At 43.4% G+C, this 22,312-nt stretch overlaps 13 pseudogenes; all 13 read right to left on the reverse strand.

The window, feature by feature from the left end:
- Window positions 1–272: 272 nt before the first annotated feature.
- Window positions 273–536, reverse strand: LOC130302377 (U2 spliceosomal RNA; annotated as a pseudogene).
- A 1,481-nt stretch (window positions 537–2,017) lies between these two features.
- On the reverse strand, window positions 2,018–2,282 carry LOC130302411 (U2 spliceosomal RNA; annotated as a pseudogene).
- A 1,450-nt stretch (window positions 2,283–3,732) lies between these two features.
- LOC130302425 (U2 spliceosomal RNA) lies at window positions 3,733–3,996 on the reverse strand (annotated as a pseudogene).
- A 1,475-nt stretch (window positions 3,997–5,471) lies between these two features.
- On the reverse strand, window positions 5,472–5,736 carry LOC130302412 (U2 spliceosomal RNA; annotated as a pseudogene).
- A 1,450-nt stretch (window positions 5,737–7,186) lies between these two features.
- LOC130302427 (U2 spliceosomal RNA) lies at window positions 7,187–7,452 on the reverse strand (annotated as a pseudogene).
- Window positions 7,453–8,910: 1,458 nt separating this feature from the next.
- LOC130302384 (U2 spliceosomal RNA) lies at window positions 8,911–9,174 on the reverse strand (annotated as a pseudogene).
- A 1,430-nt stretch (window positions 9,175–10,604) lies between these two features.
- LOC130302385 (U2 spliceosomal RNA) lies at window positions 10,605–10,868 on the reverse strand (annotated as a pseudogene).
- Window positions 10,869–12,331: 1,463 nt separating this feature from the next.
- LOC130302386 (U2 spliceosomal RNA) lies at window positions 12,332–12,595 on the reverse strand (annotated as a pseudogene).
- Window positions 12,596–14,063: 1,468 nt separating this feature from the next.
- LOC130302428 (U2 spliceosomal RNA) lies at window positions 14,064–14,330 on the reverse strand (annotated as a pseudogene).
- A 1,475-nt stretch (window positions 14,331–15,805) lies between these two features.
- LOC130302387 (U2 spliceosomal RNA) lies at window positions 15,806–16,069 on the reverse strand (annotated as a pseudogene).
- Window positions 16,070–17,548: 1,479 nt separating this feature from the next.
- On the reverse strand, window positions 17,549–17,812 carry LOC130302409 (U2 spliceosomal RNA; annotated as a pseudogene).
- A 1,476-nt stretch (window positions 17,813–19,288) lies between these two features.
- Window positions 19,289–19,552, reverse strand: LOC130302388 (U2 spliceosomal RNA; annotated as a pseudogene).
- A 1,456-nt stretch (window positions 19,553–21,008) lies between these two features.
- Window positions 21,009–21,273, reverse strand: LOC130302414 (U2 spliceosomal RNA; annotated as a pseudogene).
- Between the last annotated feature and the right edge of the window lie 1,039 nt (window positions 21,274–22,312).

Raw genomic sequence — 22,312 nt, forward strand, 5'->3', positions numbered from 1 at the left:
CCCTCATGTCATTTAACAGGATTCAGCACCACCCACAAGACAGCTACCTGTCATGTCATGTCAAACCTGCACAGGTGTGCTAGATTATTATTATTTAGTTTTATTTTATTTTTTTACACCAATCAGTGTGCAAACATGGTCATTAAAACGCTAAATGAATAGACGTTCATAAACCAGTCAGTGCAACTCATCATTTTGGTCTCCAATTCTCAAACTCAAATTCTCACCCACGGAGGATTAAATGAGAATCTTTCTTGTTTAACACTGGAATGGGGTGGTGCACTGTTCACTAACCGAAGATACTGCCACATCGGGTCAATGCATAGGGCGACAGAAGCAAGCTTCCAAATCAGCTCCCTTTCTCAAAAATCCATTTAATTTATGGTCCCCAGATAGGGAACGTATGTATCAGTATGTGCTCACAAGTCACCCAAGTGCAAGTATTCACACAAAAAAAAACGTGCCTCAGGATGCGATCTGTCGCAAGATCTTTTCTTTTTTTACACTTGATCTAAGCCAAAAGGCCTAGAGGGGATAACCGGGAAAGGGGTGGACCCAACCATGTCCCCTTCATGAGCACTCACATTACTCATAGGAATGGAAGGAAGGCTGGCAGCCAACCAGCCTCCCATACACTTTCTGGGTGGGTGGCAGTCAGCCACCCATACATACATACAGCACAGGCTAAACCCACATCATCACTTAAAAAAAGGACAGGCGACCATTGCACTCTGATGGAGCATTTAGCAATGCAATCCATAGCCTGGCTTTTGCCTGAACCTCCATCACTCCTCCTCTTGCATATAAGACAATATTTCAGATCTGCATATGAAAACAACACGCCTACCTTTGTTGCACATAGCTGCCTGCCTGTCTCTAGTTACCCCACTGGCTGTAGCTGCGTCCCTTCCGACATGGAATAACACCAACTGTAACGATAAACTGAAAATTAACAGTATAAACCTGCATCATTTTGGACTCTGGTATTTGCTGAATCCGGGTGACCTGACAATCGATGGTGGTGCCGCTGGTGATTCTGGCCTTCTTGGAATCTGTTGGGCCTATGTGTTAGCTCACACATCACTTGGGTATCCATGGTAACTACCACAACATGGTCATCTGCAGTTTACATCTAGCCCGTGGCATTGAATGGCATTTTAAAAGTGCTAAGGGTCCTGGTGCAATAATCCTCCCATGAGGATCAGCCTCAACGGCTTTGTAGATTGCACTCATGTCAGCAACTCCATATACATTTTTTTTTCTTCATGCTTCTTTCTTCATCCTTTTTTCTTTCTGTCATTCAGACTTTCATTCATTCGATCTCTCTCACTCACTTGCTTTAACTCATTTGTTCTCACTCACTCACTCACTCACTCACTCAATCACTCACTCACTCATTCACTCTCACTCACTCTCACTCTCTCACTCACTCGCTCACTAAGTCAGTCTCTCTCTCTCTCTCTTTTTCTTTTTATATATATATTTTTCCGTCTTCTTCTTCTTCTTCTTCTTCTTCTTCTTCTTCAGACCCTGTCATAGCACTAATGCCTTTCCAATACCACCAGCAGATGGAGACACTCCATTGCAACATTGGTTGTGAGCAGCAGTTTCTAAAAACAAATGCCTCATGGCGGATTTCCCATCCATCAATGGATGGTAAATTTTGTTTTTATCATTCACTGACCACAGAAACCAATGCATGGTCAAGCAACAGCAATGGCACACCCTTGTGTATAGGCATGAGACCCTCATGTCATTTAACAGGATTCAGCACCACCCACAAGACAGCTACCTGTCATGTCATGTCAAACCTGCACAGGTGTGCTAGATTATTATTATTTAGTTTTATTTTATTTTTTTACACCAATCAGTGTGCAAACATGGTCATTAAAACGCTAAATGAATAGACGTTCATAAACCAGTCAGTGCAACTCATCATTTTGGTCTCCAATTCTCAAACTCAAATTCTCACCCACGGAGGATTAAATGAGAATCTTTCTTGTTTAACACTGGAATGGGGTGGTGCACTGTTCACTACCCGAAGATACTGCCACATCGGGTCAATGCATAGGGCGACAGAAGCAAGCTTCCAAATCAGCTCCCTTTCTCAAAAATCCATTTAATTTATGGTCCCCAGATAGGGAACGTATGTATCAGTTTGTGCTCACAAGTCACCCAAGTGCAAGTATTCACACAAAAAAAAAACGTGCCTCAGGATGCGATCTGTCGCAAGATCCTTTCTTTTTTTACACTTGATCTAAGCCAAAAGGCCTAGAGGGGATAACCGGGAAAGGGGTGGACCCAACCATGTCCCCTTCATGAGCACTCACATTACTCATAGGAATGGAAGGAAGGCTGGCAGCCAACCAGCCTCCCATACACTTTCTGGGTGGGTGGCAGTCAGCCACCCATACATACATACAGCACAGGCTAAACCCACATCATCACTTAAAAAAAGGACAGGCGACCATTGCACTCTGATGGAGCATTTAGCAATGCAATCCATAGCCTGGCTTTTGCCTGAACCCCCATCACTCCTCCTCTTGCATATAAGACAATATTTCAGATCTGCATATGAAAACAACACGCCTACCTTTGTTGCACATAGCTGCCTGCCTGTCTCTAGTTACCCCACTGGCTGTAGCTGCGTCCCTTCCGACATGGAATAACACCAACTGTAACGATAAACTGAAAATTAACAGTATAAACCTGCATCATTTTGGACTCTGGTATTTGCTGAATCGGGGTGACCTGACAATCGATGGTGGTGCCGCTGGTGATTCTGGCCTTCTTGGAATCTGTTGGGCCTATGTGTTAGCTCACACATCACTTGGGTATCCATGGTAACTACCACAACATGGTCATCTGCAGTTTACATCTAGCCCGTGGCATTGAATGGCATTTTAAAAGTGCTAAGGGTCCTGGTGCAATAATCCTCCCATGAGGATCAGCCTCAACGGCTTTGTAGATTGCACTCATGTCAGCAACTCCATATACATTTTTTTTTCTTCATGCTTCTTTCTTCATCCTTTTTTCTTTCTGTCATTCAGACTTTCATTCATTCGATCTCTCTCACTCACTTGCTTTAACTCATTTGTTCTCACTCACTCACTCACTCACTCAATCACTCACTCACTCATTCACTCTCACTCACTCTCACTCGCTCACTAAGTCAGTCTCTCTCTCTCTCTCTTTTTCTTTTTATATATATTTTTTTCCGTCTTCTTCTTCTTCTTCTTCAGACCCTGTCATAGCACTAATGCCTTTCCAATACCACCAGCAGATGGAGACACTCCATTGCAACATTGGTTGTGAGCAGCAGTTTCTAAAAACAAATGCCTTATGGCGGATTTCCCATCCATCAATGGATGGTAAATTTTGTTTTTATCATTCACTGACCACAGAAACCAATGCATGGTCAAGCAACAGCAATGACACACCCTTGTGTATAGGCATGAGACCCTCATGTCATTTAACAGGATTCAGCACCACCCACAAGACAGCTACCTGTCATGTCATGTCAAACCTGCACAGGTGTGCTAGATTATTATTATTTAGTTTTATTTTATTTTTTTACACCAATCAGTGTGCAAACATGGTCATTAAAACGCTAAATGAATAGACGTTCATAAACCAGTCAGTGCAACTCATCATTTTGGTCTCCAATTCTCAAACTCAAATTCTCACCCACGGAGGATTAAATGAGAATCTTTCTTGTTTAACACTGGAATGGGGTGGTGCACTGTTCACTACCCGAAGATACTGCCACATCGGGTCAATGCATAGGGCGACAGAAGCAAGCTTCCAAATCAGCTCCCTTTCTCAAAAATCCATTTAATTTATGGTCCCCAGATAGGGAACGTATGTATCAGTATGTGCTCACAAGTCACCCAAGTGCAAGTATTCACACAAAAAAAAACGTGCCTCAGGATGCGATCTGTCGCAAGATCTTTTCTTTTTTTACACTTGATCTAAGCCAAAAGGCCTAGAGGGGATAACCGGGAAAGGGGTGGACCCAACCATGTCCCCTTCATGAGCACTCACATTACTCATAGGAATGGAAGGAAGGCTGGCAGCCAACCAGCCTCCCATACACTTTCTGGGTGGGTGGCAGTCAGCCACCCATACATACATACAGCACAGGCTAAACCCACATCATCACTTAAAAAAAGGACAGGCGACCATTGCACTCTGATGGAGCATTTAGCAATGCAATCCATAGCCTGGCTTTTGCCTGAACCTCCATCACTCCTCCTCTTGCATATAAGACAATATTTCAGATCTGCATATGAAAACAACACGCCTACCTTTGTTGCACATAGCTGCCTGCCTGTCTCTAGTTACCCCACTGGCTGTAGCTGCGTCCCTTCCGACATGGAATAACACCAACTGTAACGATAAACTGAAAATTAACAGTATAAACCTGCATCATTTTGGACTCTGGTATTTGCTGAATCCGGGTGACCTGACAATCGATGGTGGTGCCGCTGGTGATTCTGGCCTTCTTGGAATCTGTTGGGCCTATGTGTTAGCTCACACATCACTTGGGTATCCATGGTAACTACCACAACATGGTCATCTGCAGTTTACATCTAGCCCGTGGCATTGAATGGCATTTTAAAAGTGCTAAGGGTCCTGGTGCAATAATCCTCCCATGAGGATCAGCCTCAACGGCTTTGTAGATTGCACTCATGTCAGCAACTCCATATACATTTTTTTTTCTTCATGCTTCTTTCTTCATCCTTTTTTCTTTCTGTCATTCAGACTTTCATTCATTCGATCTCTCTCACTCACTTGCTTTAACTCATTTGTTCTCACTCACTCACTCACTCACTCACTCAATCACTCACTCACTCATTCACTCTCACTCACTCTCACTCTCTCACTCACTCGCTCACTAAGTCAGTCTCTCTCTCTCTCTCTTTTTCTTTTTATATATATATTTTTCCGTCTTCTTCTTCTTCTTCTTCTTCTTCTTCAGACCCTGTCATAGCACTAATGCCTTTCCAATACCACCAGCAGATGGAGACACTCCATTGCAACATTGGTTGTGAGCAGCAGTTTCTAAAAACAAATGCCTCATGGCGGATTTCCCATCCATCAATGGATGGTAAATTTTGTTTTTATCATTCACTGACCACAGAAACCAATGCATGGTCAAGCAACAGCAATGGCACACCCTTGTGTATAGGCATGAGACCCTCATGTCATTTAACAGGATTCAGCACCACCCACAAGACAGCTACCTGTCATGTCATGTCAAACCTGCACAGGTGTGCTAGATTATTATTATTTAGTTTTATTTTATTTTTTTACACCAATCAGTGTGCAAACATGGTCATTAAAACGCTAAATGAATAGACGTTCATAAACCAGTCAGTGCAACTCATCATTTTGGTCTCCAATTCTCAAACTCAAATTCTCACCCACGGAGGATTAAATGAGAATCTTTCTTGTTTAACACTGGAATGGGGTGGTGCACTGTTCACTACCCGAAGATACTGCCACATCGGGTCAATGCATAGGGCGACAGAAGCAAGCTTCCAAATCAGCTCCCTTTCTCAAAAATCCATTTAATTTATGGTCCCCAGATAGGGAACGTATGTATCAGTTTGTGCTCACAAGTCACCCAAGTGCAAGTATTCACACAAAAAAAAAACGTGCCTCAGGATGCGATCTGTCGCAAGATCCTTTCTTTTTTTACACTTGATCTAAGCCAAAAGGCCTAGAGGGGATAACCGGGAAAGGGGTGGACCCAACCATGTCCCCTTCATGAGCACTCACATTACTCATAGGAATGGAAGGAAGGCTGGCAGCCAACCAGCCTCCCATACACTTTCTGGGTGGGTGGCAGTCAGCCACCCATACATACATACAGCACAGGCTAAACCCACATCATCACTTAAAAAAAGGACAGGCGACCATTGCACTCTGATGGAGCATTTAGCAATGCAATCCATAGCCTGGCTTTTGCCTGAACCCCCATCACTCCTCCTCTTGCATATAAGACAATATTTCAGATCTGCATATGAAAACAACACGCCTACCTTTGTTGCACATAGCTGCCTGCCTGTCTCTAGTTACCCCACTGGCTGTAGCTGCGTCCCTTCCGACATGGAATAACACCAACTGTAACGATAAACTGAAAATTAACAGTATAAACCTGCATCATTTTGGACTCTGGTATTTGCTGAATCGGGGTGACCTGACAATCGATGGTGGTGCCGCTGGTGATTCTGGCCTTCTTGGAATCTGTTGGGCCTATGTGTTAGCTCACACATCACTTGGGTATCCATGGTAACTACCACAACATGGTCATCTGCAGTTTACATCTAGCCCGTGGCATTGAATGGCATTTTAAAAGTGCTAAGGGTCCTGGTGCAATAATCCTCCCATGAGGATCAGCCTCAACGGCTTTGTAGATTGCACTCATGTCAGCAACTCCATATACATTTTTTTTTCTTCATGCTTCTTTCTTCATCCTTTTTTCTTTCTGTCATTCAGACTTTCATTCATTCGATCTCTCTCACTCACTTGCTTTAACTCATTTGTTCTCACTCACTCACTCACTCACTCAATCACTCACTCACTCATTCACTCTCACTCACTCTCACTCGCTCACTAAGTCAGTCTCTCTCTCTCTCTCTTTTTCTTTTTATATATATTTTTTTCCGTCTTCTTCTTCTTCTTCTTCAGACCCTGTCATAGCACTAATGCCTTTCCAATACCACCAGCAGATGGAGACACTCCATTGCAACATTGGTTGTGAGCAGCAGTTTCTAAAAACAAATGCCTTATGGCGGATTTCCCATCCATCAATGGATGGTAAATTTTGTTTTTATCATTCACTGACCACAGAAACCAATGCATGGTCAAGCAACAGCAATGACACACCCTTGTGTATAGGCATGAGACCCTCATGTCATTTAACAGGATTCAGCACCACCCACAAGACAGCTACCTGTCATGTCATGTCAAACCTGCACAGGTGTGCTAGATTATTATTATTTAGTTTTATTTTATTTTTTTACACCAATCAGTGTGCAAACATGGTCATTAAAACGCTAAATGAATAGACGTTCATAAACCAGTCAGTGCAACTCATCATTTTGGTCTCCAATTCTCAAACTCAAATTCTCACCCACGGAGGATTAAATGAGAATCTTTCTTGTTTAACACTGGAATGGGGTGGTGCACTGTTCACTACCCGAAGATACTGCCACATCGGGTCAATGCATAGGGCGACAGAAGCAAGCTTCCAAATCAGCTCCCTTTCTCAAAAATCCATTTAATTTATGGTCCCCAGATAGGGAACGTATGTATCAGTATGTGCTCACAAGTCACCCAAGTGCAAGTATTCACACAAAAAAAAACGTGCCTCAGGATGCGATCTGTCGCAAGATCCTTTCTTTTTTTTTACACTTGATCTAAGCCAAAAGGCCTAGAGGGGATAACCGGGAAAGGGGTGGACCCAACCATGTCCCCTTCATGAGCACTCACATTACTCATAGGAATGGAAGGAAGGCTGGCAGCCAACCAGACTCCCATACACTCTCTGGGTGGGTGGCAGTCAGCCACCCATACATACATACATACAGCACAGGCTAAACCCACATCATCACTTAAAAAAAGGACAGGCGACCATTGCACTCTGATGGAGCATTTAGCAATGCAATCCATAGCCTGGCTTTTGCCTGAACCCCCATCACTCCTCCTCTTGCATATAAGACAATATTTCAGATCTGCATATGAAAACAACACGCCTACCTTTGTTGCACATAGCTGCCTGCCTGTCTCTAGTTACCCCACTGGCTGTAGCTGCGTCCCTTCCGACATGGAATAACACCAACTGTAACGATAAACTGAAAATTAACAGTATAAACCTGCATCATTTTGGACTCTGGTATTTGCTGAATCCGGGTGACCTGACAATCGATGGTGGTGCCGCTGGTGATTCTGGCCTTCTTGGAATCTGTTGGGCCTATGTGTTAGCTCACACATCACTTGGGTATCCATGGTAACTACCACAACATGGTCATCTGCAGTTTACATCTAGCCCGTGGCATTGAATGGCATTTTAAAAGTGCTAAGGGTCCTGGTGCAATAATCCTCCCATGAGGATCAGCCTCAACGGCTTTGTAGATTGCACTCATGTCAGCAACTCCATATACATTTTTTTTTCTTCATGCTTCTTTCTTCATCCTTTTTTCTTTCTGTCATTCAGACTTTCATTCATTCGATCTCTCTCACTCACTTGCTTTAACTCATTTGTTCTCACTCACTCACTCACTCAATCACTCACTCACTCATTCACTCTCACTCACTCTCACTCTCTCACTCACTCGCTCACTAAGTCAGTCTCTCTCTCTCTCTCTCTTTTTCTTTTTATATATATTTTTTTCCGTCTTCTTCTTCTTCAGACCCTGTCATAGCACTAATGCCTTTCCAATACCACCAGCAGATGGAGACACTCCATTGCAACATTGGTTGTGAGCAGCAGTTTCTAAAAACAAATGCCTCATGGCGGATTTCCCATCCATCAATGGATGGTAAATTTTGTTTTTATCATTCACTGACCACAGAAACCAATGCATGGTCAAGCAACAGCAATGACACACCCTTGTGTATAGGCATGAGACCCTCATGTCATTTAACAGGATTCAGCACCACCCACAAGACAGCTACCTGTCATGTCATGTCAAACCTGCACAGGTGTGCTAGATTATTATTATTTAGTTTTATTTTATTTTTTTACACCAATCAGTGTGCAAACATGGTCATTAAAACGCTAAATGAATAGACGTTCATAAACCAGTCAGTGCAACTCATCATTTTGGTCTCCAATTCTCAAACTCAAATTCTCACCCACGGAGGATTAAATGAGAATCTTTCTTGTTTAACACTGGAATGGGGTGGTGCACTGTTCACTACCCGAAGATACTGCCACATCGGGTCAATGCATAGGGCGACAGAAGCAAGCTTCCAAATCAGCTCCCTTTCTCAAAAATCCATTTAATTTATGGTCCCCAGATAGGGAACGTATGTATCAGTATGTGCTCACAAGTCACCCAAGTGCAAGTATTCACACAAAAAAAAACGTGCCTCAGGATGCGATCTGTCGCAAGATCCTTTCTTTTTTTACACTTGATCTAAGCCAAAAGGCCTAGAGGGGATAACCGGGAAAGGGGTGGACCCAACCATGTCCCCTTCATGAGCACTCACATTACTCATAGGAATGGAAGGAAGGCTGGCAGCCAACCAGACTCCCATACACTCTCTGGGTGGGTGGCAGTCAGCCACCCATACATACATACATACAGCACAGGCTAAACCCACATCATCACTTAAAAAAAGGACAGGCGACCATTGCACTCTGATGGAGCATTTAGCAATGCAATCCATAGCCTGGCTTTTGCCTGAACCCCCATCACTCCTCCTCTTGCATATAAGACAATATTTCAGATCTGCATATGAAAACAACACGCCTACCTTTGTTGCACATAGCTGCCTGCCTGTCTCTAGTTACCCCACTGGCTGTAGCTGCGTTCCTTCCGACATGGAATAACACCAACTGTAACGATAAACTGAAAATTAACAGTATAAACCTGCATCATTTTGGACTCTGGTATTTGCTGAATCCGGGTGACCTGACAATCGATGGTGGTGCCGCTGGTGATTCTGGCCTTCTTGGAATCTGTTGGGCCTGGTATCCATGGTAACTACCACAACATGGTCATCTGCAGTTTACATCTAGCCCGTGGCATTGAATGGCAATTTAAAAGTGCTAAGGGTCCTGGTGCAATAATCCTCCCATGAGGATCAGCCTCAACGGCTTTGTAGATTGCACTCATGTCAGCAACTCCATATACATTTTTTTTTCTTCATGCTTCTTTCTTCATCCTTTTTTCTTTCTGTCATTCAGACTTTCATTCATTCGATCTCTCTCACTCACTTGCTTTAACTCATTTGTTCTCACTCACTCACTCACTCACTCATTCACTCTCACTCACTCTCACTCTCTCACTCACTCGCTCACTAAGTCAGTCTCTCTCTCTCTCTCTCTCTTTTTCTTTTTATATATATTTTTTTCCGTCTTCTTCTTCTTCTTCTTCAGACCCTGTCATAGCACTAATGCCTTTCCAATACCACCAGCAGATGGAGACACTCCATTGCAACATTGGTTGTGAGCAGCAGTTTCTAAAAACAAATGCCTCATGGCGGATTTCCCATCCATCAATGGATGGTAAATTTTGTTTTTATCATTCACTGACCACAGAAACCAATGCATGGTCAAGCAACAGCAATGACACACCCTTGTGTATAGGCATGAGACCCTCATGTCATTTAACAGGATTCAGCACCACCCACAAGACAGCTACCTGTCATGTCATGTCAAACCTGCACAGGTGTGCTAGATTATTATTATTTAGTTTTATTTTATTTTTTTACACCAATCAGTGTGCAAACATGGTCATTAAAACGCTAAATGAATAGACGTTCATAAACCAGTCAGTGCAACTCATCATTTTGGTCTCCAATTCTCAAACTCAAATTCTCACCCACGGAGGATTAAATGAGAATCTTTCTTGTTTAACACTGGAATGGGGTGGTGCACTGTTCACTACCCGAAGATACTGCCACATCGGGTCAATGCATAGGGCGACAGAAGCAAGCTTCCAAATCAGCTCCCTTTCTCAAAAATCCATTTAATTTATGGTCCCCAGATAGGGAACGTATGTATCAGTATGTGCTCACAAGTCACCCAAGTGCAAGTATTCACACAAAAAAAAACGTGCCTCAGGATGCGATCTGTCGCAAGATCCTTTCTTTTTTTACACTTGATCTAAGCCAAAAGGCCTAGAGGGGATAACCGGGAAAGGGGTGGACCCAACCATGTCCCCTTCATGAGCACTCACATTACTCATAGGAATGGAAGGAAGGCTGGCAGCCAACCAGCCTCCCATACACTTTCTGGGTGGGTGGCAGTCAGCCACCCATACATACATACAGCAAAGGCTAAACCCACATCATCACTTAAAAAAAGGACAGGCGACCATTGCACTCTGATGGAGCATTTAGCAATGCAATCCATAGCCTGGCTTTTGCCTGAACCTCCATCACTCCTCCTCTTGCATATAAGACAATATTTCAGATCTGCATATGAAAACAACACGCCTACCTTTGTTGCACATAGCTGCCTGCCTGTCTCTAGTTACCCCACTGGCTGTAGCTGCGTCCCTTCCGACATGGAATAACACCAACTGTAACGATAAACTGAAAATTAACAGTATAAACCTGCATCATTTTGGACTCTGGTATTTGCTGAATCCGGGTGACCTGACAATCGATGGTGGTGCCGCTGGTGATTCTGGCCTTCTTGGAATCTGTTGGGCCTATGTGTTAGCTCACACATCACTTGGGTATCCATGGTAACTACCACAACATGGTCATCTGCAGTTTACATCTAGCCCGTGGCATTGAATGGCATTTTAAAAGTGCTAAGGGTCCTGGTGCAATAATCCTCCCATGAGGATCAGCCTCAACGGCTTTGTAGATTGCACTCATGTCAGCAACTCCATATACATTTTTTTTTCTTCATGCTTCTTTCTTCATCCTTTTTTCTTTCTGTCATTCAGACTTTCATTCATTCGATCTCTCTCACTCACTTGCTTTAACTCATTTGTTCTCACTCACTCACTCACTCAATCACTCACTCACTCATTCACTCTCACTCACTCTCACTCTCTCACTCACTCGCTCACTAAGTCAGTCTCTCTCTCTCTCTCTCTTTTTCTTTTTATATATATATTTTTTCCGTCTTCTTCTTCTTCTTCTTCTTCAGACCCTGTCATAGCACTAATGCCTTTCCAATACCACAGCAGATGGAGACACTCCATTGCAACATTGGTTGTGAGCAGCAGTTTCTAAAAACAAATGCCTCATGGCGGATTTCCCATCCATCAATGGATGGTAAATTTTGTTTTTATCATTCACTGACCACAGAAACCAATGCATGGTCAAGCAACAGCAATGACACACCCTTGTGTATAGGCATGAGACCCTCATGTCATTTAACAGGATCCAGCACCACCCACAAGACAGCTACCTGTCATGTCATGTCAAACCTGCACAGGTGTGCTAGATTATTATTATTTAGTTTTATTTTATTTTTTTACACCAATCAGTGTGCAAACATGGTCATTAAAACGCTAAATGAATAGACGTTCATAAACCAGTCAGTGCAACTCATCATTTTGGTCTCCAATTCTCAAACTCAAATTCTCACCCACGGAGGATTAAATGAGAATCTTTCTTGTTTAACACTGGAATGGGGTGGTGCACTGTTCACTACCCGAAGATACTGCCACATCGGGTCAATGCATAGGGCGACAGAAGCAAGCTTCCAAATCAGCTCCCTTTCTCAAAAATCCATTTAATTTATGGTCCCCAGATAGGGAACGTATGTATCAGTATGTGCTCACAAGTCACCCAAGTGCAAGTATTCACACAAAAAAAAACGTGCCTCAGGATGCGATCTGTCGCAAGATCCTTTCTTTTTTTACACTTGATCTAAGCCAAAAGGCCTAGAGGGGATAACCGGGAAAGGGGTGGACCCAACCATGTCCCCTTCATGAGCACTCACATTACTCATAGGAATGGAAGGAAGGCTGGCAGCCAACCAGACTCCCATACACTCTCTGGGTGGGTGGCAGTCAGCCACCCATACATACATACATACAGCACAGGCTAAACCCACATCATCACTTAAAAAAAGGACAGGCGACCATTGCACTCTGATGGAGCATTTAGCAATGCAATCCATAGCCTGGCTTTTGCCTGAACCCCCATCACTCCTCCTCTTGCATATAAGACAATATTTCAGATCTGCATATGAAAACAACACGCCTACCTTTGTTGCACACAGCTGCCTGCCTGTCTCTAGTTACCCCACTGGCTGTAGCTGCGTTCCTTCCGACATGGAATAACACCAACTGTAACGATAAACTGAAAATTAACAGTATAAACCTGCATCATTTTGGACTCTGGTATTTGCTGAATCCGGGTGACCTGACAATCGATGGTGGTGCCGCTGGTGATTCTGGCCTTCTTGGAATCTGTTGGGCCTATGTGTTAGCTCACACATCACTTGGGTATCCATGGTAACTACCACAACATGGTCATCTGCAGTTTACATCTAGCCCGTGGCATTGAATGGCATTTTAAAAGTGCTAAGGGTCCTGGTGCAATAATCCTCCCATGAGGATCAGCCTCAACGGCTTTGTAGATTGCACTCATGTCAGCAACTCCATATACATTTTTTTTTCTTCATGCTTCTTTCTTCATCCTTTTTTCTTTCTGTCATTCAGACTTTCATTCATTCGATCTCTCTCACTCACTTGCTTTAACTCATTTGTTCTCACTCACTCACTCACTCACTCAATCACTCACTCACTCATTCACTCTCACTCACTCTCACTCTCTCACTCACTCGCTCACTAAGTCAGTCTCTCTCTCTCTCTCTCTTTTTCTTTTTATATATATTTTTTTCCGTCTTCTTCTTCTTCTTCTTCAGACCCTGTCATAGCACTAATGCCTTTCCAATACCACCAGCAGATGGAGACACTCCATTGCAACATTGGTTGTGAGCAGCAGTTTCTAAAAACAAATGCCTCATGGCGGATTTCCCATCCATCAATGGATGGTAAATTTTGTTTTTATCATTCACTGACCACAGAAACCAATGCATGGTCAAGCAACAGCAATGACACACCCTTGTGTATAGGCATGAGACCCTCATGTCATTTAACAGGATTCAGCACCACCCACAAGACAGCTACCTGTCATGTCATGTCAAACCTGCACAGGTGTGCTAGATTATTATTATTTAGTTTTATTTTATTTTTTTACACCAATCAGTGTGCAAACATGGTCATTAAAACGCTAAATGAATAGACGTTCATAAACCAGTCAGTGCAACTCATCATTTTGGTCTCCAATTCTCAAACTCAAATTCTCACCCACGGATGATTAAATGAGAATCTTTCTTGTTTAACACTGGAATGGGGTGGTGCACTGTTCACTACCCGAAGATACTGCCACATCGGGTCAATGCATAGGGCGACAGAAGCAAGCTTCCAAATCAGCTCCCTTTCTCAAAAATCCATTTAATTTATGGTCCCCAGATAGGGAACGTATGTATCAGTATGTGCTCACAAGTCACCCAAGTGCAAGTATTCACACAAAAAAAAAAACGTGCCTCAGGATGCGATCTGTCGCAAGATCCTTTCTTTTTTTTACACTTGATCTAAGCCAAAAGGCCTAGAGGGGATAACCGGGAAAGGGGTGGACCCAACCATGTCCCCTTCATGAGCACTCACATTACTCATAGGAATGGAAGGAAGGCTGGCAGCCAACCAGCCTCCCATACACTTTCTGGGTGGGTGGCAGTCAGCCACCCATACATACATACAGCACAGGCTAAACCCACATCATCACTTAAAAAAAGGACAGGCGACCATTGCACTCTGATGGAGCATTTAGCAATGCAATCCATAGCCTGGCTTTTGCCTGAACCCCCATCACTCCTCCTCTTGCATATAAGACAATATTTCAGATCTGCATATGAAAACAACACGCCTACCTTTGTTGCACATAGCTGCCTGCCTGTCTCTAGTTACCCCACTGGCTGTAGCTGCGTCCCTTCCGACATGGAATAACACCAACTGTAACGATAAACTGAAAATTAACAGTATAAACCTGCATCATTTTGGACTCTGGTATTTGCTGAATCCGGGTGACCTGACAATCGATGGTGGTGCCGCTGGTGATTCTGGCCTTCTTGGAATCTGTTGGGCCTATGTGTTAGCTCACACATCACTTGGGTATCCATGGTAACTACCACAACATGGTCATCTGCAGTTTACATCTAGCCCGTGGCATTGAATGGCATTTTAAAAGTGCTAAGGGTCCTGGTGCAATAATCCTCCCATGAGGATCAGCCTCAACGGCTTTGTAGATTGCACTCATGTCAGCAACTCCATATACATTTTTTTTTTCTTCATGCTTCTTTCTTCATCCTTTTTTCTTTCTGTCATTCAGACTTTCATTCATTCGATCTCTCTCACTCACTTGCTTTAACTCATTTGTTCTCACTCACTCACTCACTCACTCACTCAATCACTCACTCACTCATTCACTCTCACTCACTCTCACTCTCTCACTCACTCGCTCACTAAGTCAGTCTCTCTCTCTCTCTCTCTTTTTCTTTTTATATATATTTTTTTCCGTCTTCTTCTTCTTCTTCTTCTTCTTCAGACCCTGTCATAGCACTAATGCCTTTCCAATACCACCAGCAGATGGAGACACTCCATTGCAACATTGGTTGTGAGCAGCAGTTTCTAAAAACAAATGCCTCATGGCGGATTTCCCATCCATCAATGGATGGTAAATTTTGTTTTTATCATTCACTGACCACAGAAACCAATGCATGGTCAAGCAACAGCAATGACACACCCTTGTGTATAGGCATGAGACCCTCATGTCATTTAACAGGATTCAGCACCACCCACAAGACAGCTACCTGTCATGTCATGTCAAACCTGCACAGGTGTGCTAGATTATTATTATTTAGTTTTATTTTATTTTTTTACACCAATCAGTGTGCAAACATGGTCATTAAAACGCTAAATGAATAGACGTTCATAAACCAGTCAGTGCAACTCATCATTTTGGTCTCCAATTCTCAAACTCAAATTCTCACCCACGGAGGATTAAATGAGAATCTTTCTTGTTTAACACTGGAATGGGGTGGTGCACTGTTCACTACCCGAAGATACTGCCACATCGGGTCAATGCATAGGGCGACAGAAGCAAGCTTCCAAATCAGCTCCCTTTCTCAAAAATCCATTTAATTTATGGTCCCCAGATAGGGAACGTATGTATCAGTATGTGCTCACAAGTCACCCAAGTGCAAGTATTCACACAAAAAAAAACGTGCCTCAGGATGCGATCTGTCGCAAGATCCTTTCTTTTTTTACACTTGATCTAAGCCAAAAGGCCTAGAGGGGATAACCGGGAAAGGGGTGGACCCAACCATGTCCCCTTCATGAGCACTCACATTACTCATAGGAATGGAAGGAAGGCTGGCAGCCAACCAGACTCCCATACACTCTCTGGGTGGGTGGCAGTCAGCCACCCATACATACATACATACAGCACAGGCTAAACCCACATCATCACTTAAAAAAAGGACAGGCGACCATTGCACTCTGATGGAGCATTTAGCAATGCAATCCATAGCCTGGCTTTTGCCTGAACCCCCATCACTCCTCCTCTTGCATATAAGACAATATTTCAGATCTGCATATGAAAACAACACGCCTACCTTTGTTGCACATAGCTGCCTGCCTGTCTCTAGTTACCCCACTGGCTGTAGCTGCGTCCCTTCCGACATGGAATAACACCAACTGTAACGATAAACTGAAAATTAACAGTATAAACCTGCATCATTTTGGACTCTGGTATTTGCTGAATCCGGGTGACCTGACAATCGATGGTGGTGCCGCTGGTGATTCTGGCCTTCTTGGAATCTGTTGGGCCTATGTGTTAGCTCACACATCACTTGGGTATCCATGGTAACTACCACAACATGGTCATCTGCAGTTTACATCTAGCCCGTGGCATTGAATGGCATTTTAAAAGTGCTAAGGGTCCTGGTGCAATAATCCTCCCATGAGGATCAGCCTCAACGGCTTTGTAGATTGCACTCATGTCAGCAACTCCATATACATTTTTTTTTTCTTCATGCTTCTTTCTTCATCCTTTTTTCTTTCTGTCATTCAGACTTTCATTCATTCGATCTCTCTCACTCACTTGCTTTAACTCATTTGTTCTCACTCACTCACTCACTCACTCACTCAATCACTCACTCACTCATTCACTCTCACTCACTCTCACTCTCTCACTCACTCGCTCACTAAGTCAGTCTCTCTCTCTCTCTCTCTTTTTCTTTTTATATATATTTTTTTCCGTCTTCTTCTTCTTCTTCTTCTTCTTCAGACCCTGTCATAGCACTAATGCCTTTCCAATACCACCAGCAGATGGAGACACTCCATTGCAACATTGGTTGTGAGCAGCAGTTTCTAAAAACAAATGCCTCATGGCGGATTTCCCATCCATCAATGGATGGTAAATTTTGTTTTTATCATTCACTGACCACAGAAACCAATGCATGGTCAAGCAACAGCAATGACACACCCTTGTGTATAGGCATGAGACCCTCATGTCATTTAACAGGATTCAGCACCACCCACAAGACAGCTACCTGTCATGTCATGTCAAACCTGCACAGGTGTGCTAGATTATTATTATTTAGTTTTATTTTATTTTTTTACACCAATCAGTGTGCAAACATGGACATTAAAACGCTAAATGAATAGACGTTCATAAACCAGTCAGTGCAACTCATCATTTTGGTCTCCAATTCTCAAACTCAAATTCTCACCCACGGAGGATTAAATGAGAATCTTTCTTGTTTAACACTGGAATGGGGTGGTGCACTGTTCACTACCCGAAGATACTGCCACATCGGGTCAATGCATAGGGCGACAGAAGCAAGCTTCCAAATCAGCTCCCTTTCTCAAAAATCCATTTAATTTATGGTCCCCAGATAGGGAACGTATGTATCAGTATGTGCTCACAAGTCACCCAAGTGCAAGTATTCACACAAAAAAAAACGTGCCTCAGAACGCGATCTGTCGCAAGATCCTTTCTTTTTTTACACTTGATCTAAGCCAAAAGGCCTAGAGGGGATAACCGGGAAAGGGGTGGACCCAACCATGTCCCCTTCATGAGCACTCACATTACTCATAGGAATGGAAGGAAGGCTGGCAGCCAACCAGACTCCCATACACTCTCTGGGTGGGTGGCAGTCAGCCACCCATACATACATACATACAGCACAGGCTAAACCCACATCATCACTTAAAAAAAGGACAGGCGACCATTGCACTCTGATGGAGCATTTAGCAATGCAATCCATAGCCTGGCTTTTGCCTGAACCCCCATCACTCCTCCTCTTGCATATAAGACAATATTTCAGATCTGCATATGAAAACAACACGCCTACCTTTGTTGCACATAGCTGCCTGCCTGTCTCTAGTTACCCCACTGGCTGTAGCTGCGTCCCTTCCGACATGGAATAACACCAACTGTAACGATAAACTGAAAATTAACAGTATAAACCTGCATCATTTTGGACTCTGGTATTTGCTGAATCCGGGTGACCTGACAATCGATGGTGGTGCCGCTGGTGATTCTGGCCTTCTTGGAATCTGTTGGGCCTATGTGTTAGCTCACACATCACTTGGGTATCCATGGTAACTACCACAACATGGTCATCTGCAGTTTACATCTAGCCCGTGGCATTGAATGGCATTTTAAAAGTGCTAAGGGTCCTGGTGCAATAATCCTCCCATGAGGATCAGCCTCAACGGCTTTGTAGATTGCACTCATGTCAGCAACTCCATATACATTTTTTTTTTCTTCATGCTTCTTTCTTCATCCTTTTTTCTTTCTGTCATTCAGACTTTCATTCATTCGATCTCTCTCACTCACTTGCTTTAACTCATTTGTTCTCACTCACTCACTCACTCACTCAATCACTCACTCACTCATTCACTCTCACTCACTCTCACTCTCTCACTCACTCGCTCACTAAGTCAGTCTCTCTCTCTCTCTCTTTTTCTTTTTATATATATTTTTTTCCGTCTTCTTCTTCTTCTTCTTCTTCTTCTTCAGACCCTGTCATAGCACTAATGCCTTTCCAATACCACCAGCAGATGGAGACACTCCATTGCAACATTGGTTGTGAGCAGCAGTTTCTAAAAACAAATGCCTCATGGCGGATTTCCCATCCATCAATGGATGGTAAATTTTGTTTTTATCATTCACTGACCACAGAAACCAATGCATGGTCAAGCAACAGCAATGACACACCCTTGTGTATAGGCATGAGACCCTCATGTCATTTAACAGGATTCAGCACCACCCACAAGACAGCTACCTGTCATGTCATGTCAAACCTGCACAGGTGTGCTAGATTATTATTATTTAGTTTTATTTTATTTTTTTACACCAATCAGTGTGCAAACATGGTCATTAAAACGCTAAATGAATAGACGTTCATAAACCAGTCAGTGCAACTCATCATTTTGGTCTCCAATTCTCAAACTCAAATTCTCACCCACGGAGGATTAAATGAGAATCTTTCTTGTTTAACACTGGAATGGGGTGGTGCACTGTTCACTACCCGAAGATACTGCCACATCGGGTCAATGCATAGGGCGACAGAAGCAAGCTTCCAAATCAGCTCCCTTTCTCAAAAATCCATTTAATTTATGGTCCCCAGATAGGGAACGTATGTATCAGTATGTGCTCACAAGTCACCCAAGTGCAAGTATTCACACAAAAAAAAACGTGCCTCAGGATGCGATCTGTCGCAAGATCCTTTCTTTTTTTACACTTGATCTAAGCCAAAAGGCCTAGAGGGGATAACCGGGAAAGGGGTGGACCCAACCATGTCCCCTTCATGAGCACTCACATTACTCATAGGAATGGAAGGAAGGCTGGCAGCCAACCAGCCTCCCATACACTTTCTGGGTGGGTGGCAGTCAGCCACCCATACATACATACAGCACAGGCTAAACCCACATCATCACTTAAAAAAAGGACAGGCGACCATTGCACTCTGATGGAGCATTTAGCAATGCAATCCATAGCCTGGCTTTTGCCTGAACCTCCATCACTCCTCCTCTTGCATATAAGACAATATTTCAGATCTGCATATGAAAACAACACGCCTACCTTTGTTGCACATAGCTGCCTGCCTGTCTCTAGTTACCCCACTGGCTGTAGCTGCGTCCCTTCCGACATGGAATAACACCAACTGTAACGATAAACTGAAAATTAACAGTATAAACCTGCATCATTTTGGACTCTGGTATTTGCTGAATCCGGGTGACCTGACAATCGATGGTGGTGCCGCTGGTGATTCTGGCCTTCTTGGAATCTGTTGGGCCTATGTGTTAGCTCACACATCACTTGGGTATCCATGGTAACTACCACAACATGGTCATCTGCAGTTTACATCTAGCCCGTGGCATTGAATGGCATTTTAAAAGTGCTAAGGGTCCTGGTGCAATAATCCTCCCATGAGGATCAGCCTCAACGGCTTTGTAGATTGCACTCATGTCAGCAACTCCATATACATTTTTTTTTCTTCATGCTTCTTTCTTCATCCTTTTTTCTTTCTGTCATTCAGACTTTCATTCATTCGATCTCTCTCACTCACTTGCTTTAACTCATTTGTTCTCACTCACTCACTCACTCACTCACTCATTCACTCTCACTCACTCTCACTCTCTCACTCACTCGCTCACTAAGTCAGTCTCTCTCTCTCTCTCTCTCTCTTTTTCTTTTTATATATATTTTTTTCCGTCTTCTTCTTCTTCTTCTTCAGACCCTGTCATAGCACTAATGCCTTTCCAATACCACCAGCAGATGGAGACACTCCATTGCAACATTGGTTGTGAGCAGCAGTTTCTAAAAACAAATGCCTCATGGCGGATTTCCCATCCATCAATGGATGGTAAATTTTGTTTTTATCATTCACTGACCACAGAAACCAATGCATGGTCAAGCAACAGCAATGACACACCCTTGTGTATAGGCATGAGACCCTCATGTCATTTAACAGGATTCAGCACCACCCACAAGACAGCTACCTGTCATGTCATGTCAAACCTGCACAGGTGTGCTAGATTATTATTATTTAGTTTTATTTTATTTTTTTACACCAATCAGTGTGCAAACATGGTCATTAAAACGCTAAATGAATAGACGTTCATAAACCAGTCAGTGCAACTCATCATTTTGGTCTCCAATTCTCAAACTCAAATTCTCACCCACGGAGGATTAAATGAGAATCTTTCTTGTTTAACACTGGAATGGGGTGGTGCACTGTTCACTACCCGAAGATACTGCCACATCGGGTCAATGCATAGGGCGACAGAAGCAAGCTTCCAAATCAGCTCCCTTTCTCAAAAATCCATTTAATTTATGGTCCCCAGATAGGGAACGTATGTATCAGTATGTGCTCACAAGTCACCCAAGTGCAAGTATTCACACAAAAAAAAAACGTGCCTCAGGATGCGATCTGTCGCAAGATCCTTTCTTTTTTTACACTTGATCTAAGCCAAAAGGCCTAGAGGGGATAACCGGGAAAGGGGTGGACCCAACCATGTCCCCTTCATGAGCACTCACATTACTCATAGGAATGGAAGGAAGGCTGGCAGCCAACCAGCCTCCCATACACTTTCTGGGTGGGTGGCAGTCAGCCACCCATACATACATACAGCACAGGCTAAACCCACATCATCACTTAAAAAAAGGACAGGCGACCATTGCACTCTGATGGAGCATTTAGCAATGCAATCCATAGCCTGGCTTTTGCCTGAACCTCCATCACTCCTCCTCTTGCATATAAGACAATATTTCAGATCTGCATATGAAAACAACACGCCTACCTTTGTTGCACATAGCTGCCTGCCTGTCTCTAGTTACCCCACTGGCTGTAGCTGCGTCCCTTCCGACATGGAATAACACCAACTGTAACGATAAACTGAAAATTAACAGTATAAACCTGCATCATTTTGGACTCTGGTATTTGCTGAATCCGGGTGACCTGACAATCGATGGTGGTGCCGCTGGTGATTCTGGCCTTCTTGGAATCTGTTGGGCCTATGTGTTAGCTCACACATCACTTGGGTATCCATGGTAACTACCACAACATGGTCATCTGCAGTTTACATCTAGCCCGTGGCATTGAATGGCATTTTAAAAGTGCTAAGGGTCCTGGTGCAATAATCCTCCCATGAGGATCAGCCTCAACGGCTTTGTAGATTGCACTCATGTCAGCAACTCCATATACATTTTTTTTTCTTCATGCTTCTTTCTTCATCCTTTTTTCTTTCTGTCATTCAGACTTTCATTCATTCGATCTCTCTCACTCACTTGCTTTAACTCATTTGTTCTCACTCACTCACTCACTCACTCACTCACTCATTCACTCTCACTCACTCTCACTCTCTCACTCACTCGCTCACTAAGTCAGTCTCTCTCTCTCTCTCTCTCTTTTTCTTTTTATATATATTTTTTTCCGTCTTCTTCTTCTTCTTCAGACCCTGTCATAGCACTAATGCCTTTCCAATACCACCAGCAGATGGAGACACTCCATTGCAACATTGGTTGTGAG

Source organism: Hyla sarda, unplaced genomic scaffold, assembly GCF_029499605.1.
Source record: "Hyla sarda isolate aHylSar1 unplaced genomic scaffold, aHylSar1.hap1 scaffold_1164, whole genome shotgun sequence".
Taxonomy (NCBI): Eukaryota; Metazoa; Chordata; class Amphibia; order Anura; family Hylidae; genus Hyla; species Hyla sarda.